Source organism: Micrasema longulum, unplaced genomic scaffold (assembly GCF_059751315.1).
Source record: "Micrasema longulum isolate JH-2025_06_02 unplaced genomic scaffold, ASM5975131v1 h1tg002281l, whole genome shotgun sequence".
Taxonomy (NCBI): Eukaryota; Metazoa; Arthropoda; class Insecta; order Trichoptera; family Brachycentridae; genus Micrasema; species Micrasema longulum.
In genome coordinates, this window is record NW_028279437.1 from 50,776 (window position 1) to 58,571 (window position 7,796).

The window sequence follows — 7,796 nt, forward strand, 5'->3', positions numbered from 1 at the left end:
TTTATTCAGAAAACATACAGTCATACAAAATAAGTATTAAAAACAACAATTTTTTAACATAAAAAGACCAATTAAGTTTTCATAAAATAAAAAGATATAAACATTAAATGTGACAATAAAATAAAAAATAAATAAGAATTTTAAGTTAGAAAAGAATAATTGTTGACATTTGCGTTTTCCATGGAGGTAATACATTAAAATAAATAAAAATACCGAATGTACACTCCGAGCCATCCACGCACACACATGAACGCACATATAAAACATACACAAACATATACATTACATGCGGCACATATACATAGCATAAACCACTCAAGATGCACATTCAGCAACTATCCCAAATAATCGACCCCATGAAGAAATTTTCTGTACAAATGCAACGTGCAGTTAAAAAAGTCTACATCAATACTGAGTCCGTTATAATTTCTACAGGTACGTCTAATGAATGAATTCGAGGTATAATTGTTTTTACAAGTTGGTACATTAAAAAGGGAATTTAATTTAGTACAGCGAAGAGGACAACGGAAACCAATATTTTGTAAAAGATACGGCGAATCAACTATATTATTGAGAATTTTGAAAAGAAAAATTAAACATATGAGCGTATCAGAAGCAAACACAGAAATCTCCATTGTAGGAATTAGTGAGATATTTGCGAAAAACTTTTTTTTTTAATTGTGAGATTTCTAATTATGCTTCATTAATTCAATGGAGAATGCTAAGTTTGCGGCGTCAAGTAGTATAATTGAAATCTGTTTTTGCAAGATTTAGAGACGGTTTTAAATTACGCTATTATTTAGGTAGGTATGTATAGTTTATTTTATATGGATATGTATAGTTGTGTCGGTCTCGTGGTGTAATGGTCAGCGCGTTAGTCTGACATGCAAAAGGTCTCGGGTTCGATTCCCGACATGGTTGATATGAAATATTTATTTAAAAGGGGTGTTTTCACACTAGAATATTTCATAGTCCCTGGACCGGTAACTGAAACGTAAGACTGATCATCTTACCTTTTTCATCTTACCGTCACAAAAATTATCAAGATACGCTGCGATTGGTGTACCATTAGCTGCGGAAACGGAATGATGATGAAGAAATGATGTAATTTATTTCTCAAATACTTATTTTGACATTGACGAACGATAAAATAATTTAAAATCATGTTTCTAGTGAAACTCTATTTGATAAGCGATTAAAAATAAGTACAGTTATATGTGTTTTGCACATTTGTGGATACACCGACATCATAACATTTATCAGTGTTGTCAATTTTAAGTTAAAATGCAATCATTAATTTCATCATCCAAATATGAATAGCGCATGTTTGCCAGTTGAAGTTCCGATGTCGCATTTGATTGTCAATGTCGAGTACTTTGGGGCACTCGAGATAAAGTTGTCTGGTTTTCGATCGACTTAATTAGCATAGATGGTTCAAGAATACAGTCACTCGTCAATTTACGGAAATTGCATACGATTCTAAAGACAATACAGTGCCCTATGCACCATTAGGTGTGGAAAGGGAATGATGATGATGATGATGATGTATCGTTTATTTTGGCATCAATATCTAATTTTCCGTTTTTGTTGGCGATTTCTAAGTTTCCTTCTGATACCCTCATATATGTCTCGTCGGCTATCATTGTTCCTAATTAAAATAAATAAACTGTTGATTTCAAAAAAGAATTGATAAGTTATATTACGAATATTCAAGTGGGTTTTTTGTGTCTCTATCCGAAAAAAGGGGCATTGTTTTTCATAAATCAGCAACGGAAACTTTTTGTCTTGTTTTCACGCCGATTTGTATTATTATAAAAAGGGGACAGCTAAAATGAATCGATCAGAACTTGTTCACAGTTTCATTGTCAACATACCAAACTAATCAACTAGCAAAATGAAGTTTTTCGTAAGTGATCTTAATCAAGTTACTAATTAATTAAGTGCCCTTAATAAATATTAATCCACAATGTTTCGAGTGCATCAAATGTTTGTCGAAAGGCTGGATTTCCCCTCTATGGAGCTATTTGGATCCAATTTTTCCAAACAGACAGGCAAAATGTTTTTGAGAAGGGAATATGGAAGTCGAGGCATTTACTGGTTAATGTGGCCACTCTGCGCACTGTGTAACATTCACTATTCTGCCTATTTTTCACGGCCACATTTCCTCAACTCATCCATCTATTGACTTTTGTGAATATAGGATGAATCTCACCCACATGATAAGAGTTTCAGTTCTTTAACTTCCCAAAGTCAACAGATGGAAGAGTTGAAATGTAGATATTTAAACAGAGGCAAAAATAAATGTTTCCGATCTTTTTTTAAAGCTTACAATATAAATACGTCCTCGGAAAGAATGCTATAATAGTTTGTCCTATTTTATGGATTATTGCGTATTACTTCCATCAATTTTAGAATTAAAGTAAACCCTTTGGCGGGAAAACGAATTCCCACGCGGGTGCGGGTTGAGAAATAGCGAGGCGAAGCCCTAGGGCTTCTACGATATAGTGGACTGTATTTTTTAATTTTAATATATATGGTGAATATCTTTGATATGCGGTATGCAATGTCAATCAGTCACAACCCCAACAAATGAAATGGATCAGGAATGGAAGCCACTAACCTGGTTCGTTCTTGATGGAATTGCGGTCCGACTGGTCAATTGCGAGCGGCACCAACACTAGGATAGGCCCACGATCTGGAGCTGAACACTGGTGGTTGGTGGAAACAAATGGTGATGCGGCACGAGTTTGGCGAAAAAATATACGACGCGAGGTCTTACTGTGGCAGGTTATCAAAGGATACTAGAGGTGGGAAGTGAACAGTTTTGTGGGTAAAGGATATTGAAGTGTAACAATAATCGACAAATGCATACCCACATAATTCGCAACCACCCTTACTTATGTTTAAAGCCAATGCCCTTGTTATTACCTTCTTAAAAATGTTCTTTATCTCTGTTGTAATATGTTAATATAAACAGCTCCCCAGGGAGTTGAATCCAGTCCTTGTCTACAAAAATTTGGACAAACTCAAAATATTGTTGATAAATCCACCTGGACCATGAAGAAGTATAGAAACCGAAAAAATAACATTTTCAGGCGTTGCCTAGTATGTAGGTGAAATAATTTAATTATATGAATCTCACCCGCATAAATAAAGGTTTCAGCTCTTTAACTTCACACACATCAACAGATGAAATAATTAAAGGAATAAATATGTTCAAATATGGGCAGAATGGTGAATGTTACACAGTGTGTAAAGTGGCCACTTAAACCAGCCATTGACAGGTCATAAGCCCTGTAAATGCCTGGTCTTCTATATTACCTTCTCTTAAATGTTCTTCATCTCTGTTGTAATATGTTAGTATAATTTTATGGTTATTTACATGTTTAAATGTACCTGATGTTTCAAATGCTGCTTCGATCATCATTATCGGTGGCCCTACTGCTCGTTGTAAATCCTGGCCTCCTCCAGAGTCTGTCTCCATTCCTCCCTGCACCCTGGGGCTTCTCTCCAGTCTGTCAGGCCAATTGTTCTAATGCCACTTTCCACATTATCCAACCTTCTTGATTTGTGTCTGCCTTCCGGAGTGGCATAAATATTTTTTTGGGGGTTTAATTATTATTTATTCGGTGCACATGGCCCAAGCATTGTAATCTTATTTTTATGAATTGTGCAATGTTGTATTCATGGTTGAACAGTCTCCTCCATACTCCGCTTTGGTTGACAGCACCAAATACCTTCCTTAATACATATTTTTCAAATGCTAATACCATGTTGTCTTGTGTTTATTTTATTAATTTATTTGATACTTTATATACATTTACAATAAATATCCATATGAGGGCGGGCATATTGCCTTAAGGCAATTTCTTCCTACCTATCCAAACCGTTGAGTTAGAGAAAATTATAAATACATGGACATATTGAATCTTACAATTTTATACAAAAATTAAAAGCAAAGATTAACAAAAAAAATAACATTATACTATGAAGAGAGGAGAGGGGATGGGAAGGAAAGAAGAAAGATAAAGGAACAATTTAAATATTTAGATAGTGACATTTCAATCTTGACTTAAAAGTAAATAAAGAAGGGGCGTCTCTAACATTAGTGGGTAGATTATTCCACAATCGAGCGGCTACTACTATGAAAGAGGAGTGTTGTGCTGTCCCGATATTTTTCCCCCAAATTTGTTTTTTTTTTGGCATATTTATAATCTTTGTTCTTTACTTTAAACAAATTTTTCACTAAATCAGTTAACATTTTATCAATTTCGCTAGTTTACATCACGTGTCCACTTGCCTATTTTGACAGTTGAAAATGTTCAGCTCTCCGTGGAGCGTCGTGACAAAAATCGTTTGAAGACTGTTCGCTCCACTATGGCGTCTTTTCTGCAAATGGTGGCATCGATTTTTAACGTTCAACTCACGATCAACGCTCTTTCGGAAACCAGCGCCATTGATTTGTACAGAAAACGTTTGAATGACGTCATCCACTGCCACATGACGGTTGCTAGATGACAGCGCTGCTCTCGTAGGAAACCATAGCTTAACTCTTCAAATGACGTTCCCCCACTTTCTCAAAACTACTCAGATTTAGATAGCCAGAAAACAAAACCCGCTTATGAAATAATATAATAGTTAATTGTCTTTTTTAAAATCTGAAATAATTTTTGATGATACGTTTTTTTTCAGAACATTTTCTTCTTCTTCTTCGTCATGTTCCTGGTTGTTTCTCAGATTGAAGCTAATCCAGGTTAGTAAAATGTTTGTTATTATTATTATTTAAGCGGCGACAAAAGCGCTCTACAACAAACATCCCATCACGTCTTGCCGCCATAGAGCGCACGGTTTCAGTTGATTAAAAAAAAAATGCTAGAAGCGTGTTTGAAAGTTAATTTATAAAAAAACATTTTATATAAATACACTTAAAAAATACCAATATCATAGTCCTTAAAATATAGCTTGATTAGAATGACAGCTGTCAAACTAATTTCATTGGTGATGGGAAATTACTGATCACTGATCAAATCGATTTTATCAGTTATTTCATGAAATCATGAAACTCTGTTTCCGAAAATTGATATAAAAAACAAATAAACAAGCCTATTTTACTTTTTTTTACATTTTTTTTTGCACCACAACAGGCCAGGAGGCCTAATTACAGTGGTGAATTACATCACAGAGCACCCAGGCTTGAGAAAAATCACATTTTAATTTTTGTGTTCTCACCGGGAATCGAACCCGGAACCTTCCGTGCGTGAGTCAAGTGTCTTGACCACTACACCACGGAGGTCGCCTATAGTGTGCTTTAACATAATTATTCACCAAAAAATGAGACGTTTATACTTTTTTCATGAACAACATCATTTTATTCGATCAATTTACATTGATCAATTTGTCCCATCTCTAACGTTTTTGCAAAATGATGTACCCTTGTAAGAACGTCGTTAATAATTAGGTTTATTTTAGTTTTAAAGCTGATTTTATTTATTAATGTTGATTTATGTTTCAAGCATTGTACTAAAAAATACATTAACACGCCAGATACAAATGATTTTTCGTGTGTCAATATAAATAACTCCTTTGACGTTACTACAAAGTCATGTCGTCACTTTTTCTGACAACTGTCATTCTAATCATATTACATTTTAAGGACTATAATATATATTCAATATAAAATGAAAAACCGAAATACGTATGTTCACAAAACTAGAGGTATTGAATTGGAATTATACCAGCCTGTGATGCTTAAAAGTTTAAATAGTGCTCTAGAGACTGACTTTACACACATTTTAATACTTAATGCTATAAGTGATGTCCCATCTTTCTTGCAGAAGTCAAAATCTGCTATTTATCAAATCTTCTTAGAGTAACTTTTGTTTTTATGCCCCAATGTCCAGAATGTGGAGATTAGTCAATTCAACGCAACTTGGAATTCTTTGACATTTCAAGATAGGTAAGATCATCATAGATCTTCTTCGCCATTAGCACAGTGTGGGTTGAAGATGGATTAGCATGGCTTGCCTCGAAGTTTTATATGTTGATCGTGTTCTTGAATATATTGTATATGATGAGTTTATTGCCCTTAGTTTATCTTACCAATGTAGTTTAATGTTCTTCTTTTTAAATTTCTTGTGCATATATTTATTTATAAAACTATTGTAATGAGGAAGTTCAGTGTCTTTTTTTAATTTTTAATTTGTTATAAACTGTTAAACTAAGCCAAAAAAATATAAAAAAATTCGTATTGCGTATTATCAGCGCTATGATTTTTTTATGTTTTGTATTTCTGAAATAACTCCACGTGTGACGTCAGAGATTGTTATCTGTTCGTTTACGGTAAGCCAACCGGATATCCTTCACAGCTCTCACATCATTGGTTGGTTTATATGAACCAGTGACGTAGATCAAAGAAGTGCGTTTTTATGACTTTTTTCGAACATTTTCAAGAAACTTTGCCGTACAATTTAATGCTTTAATTTTTACCGCGCATAAGAAAACATTATTTGTGTCCAATTTTCCGTAGGGCTGAAGTTTTTTATTGGCTTCGGCCATATAAACAATAAATTAATTAAAGAAATAACGTATATTCTTTGTTTTTTCTGAATCAAGTGTGTTAGTTTTTTTCTGTAACTTCTACATGAAGTGTTACATAAACCTAAACTATTGAAATCCTAGTTAAAAGTTTCACAAATACAAAGGGTAATATAAGAATGTTTTTTATGATTAGTTTTAATGTTAGGAATATAGAAAATATCAGTATAGTTCAGATATGGGTAACCTGTGAATGTCAGAATGAATTAATGTTTTTTTTTGTTGCAGCCGGAACCGGAAATATTGGGGGTGCCATGTCCTTAGTGGGCAACCATACCCACCACCCTGGCCACAAACACACATAGGGACTGTCGCTAACAACACCGGACCATTAACACACATTATATCAATCCAAAATGTTTCATTAGTAAATAAATTCTGCATTGAATTTTTGTTTATTCTTTTCCCTTTCGCAATTAATATATTTATTTTACACTTTATATACATATACTATTTATATACATATAAGGGCGGGTATATTGCCTTAAGGTAATTTCTTCCTACTAACCCAAACCGTTCCGTTTGAGAAAATTACAAACACATGGACATATTGAATTTTACAATTTTATACAAAATTAAAAACAAAGATTAACAAAATATGTTTAAAAATTAACACTAAACTATGAAGAGTGGAGAGGGGATAGGAAGGAAAGAAGAAGAATAAAGGATCAACTTGTATATTTTAATAGTGACATTTCAATCTTGACTTAAATGTAAATAAAAAAGGGGCGTCTCTAACATTAGTGGGTAGATTATTCCACAATCGAGCAGCTACTACTGTGAAAGATGAAGCAAGAAAATTAGAGCGATGAAAGGGTATTAAAAAGGTTCTCTCGTTACTAGAACGAAGAGATAGTCCGTATTGTGATAGAGGTTGGAAAAGCTCTCTCAGATAAACAGGTGAAGTGGGATATTGTGAAGAAGTGATAGAATGTGAATGTTTCTTCTATGCCTGATACTGAGCCAGTGCAGTTGCGTGCGATATTCGGTTATGTGGTCGAATTTGCGAAGATCAAAGATGTAACGTATACAAACATTCTACAATACTTTTATTAATATATAATAACATTAATATTATTAAGGCGAGACTATAACTTACTTACACTTAACCCGCACAAAACAAAATATCTGACTTTTAGGATGGACAAACGGAATCAGCCTATAGAAAGAACTCTTAAAATTCATGAATTTACAAATGCAAG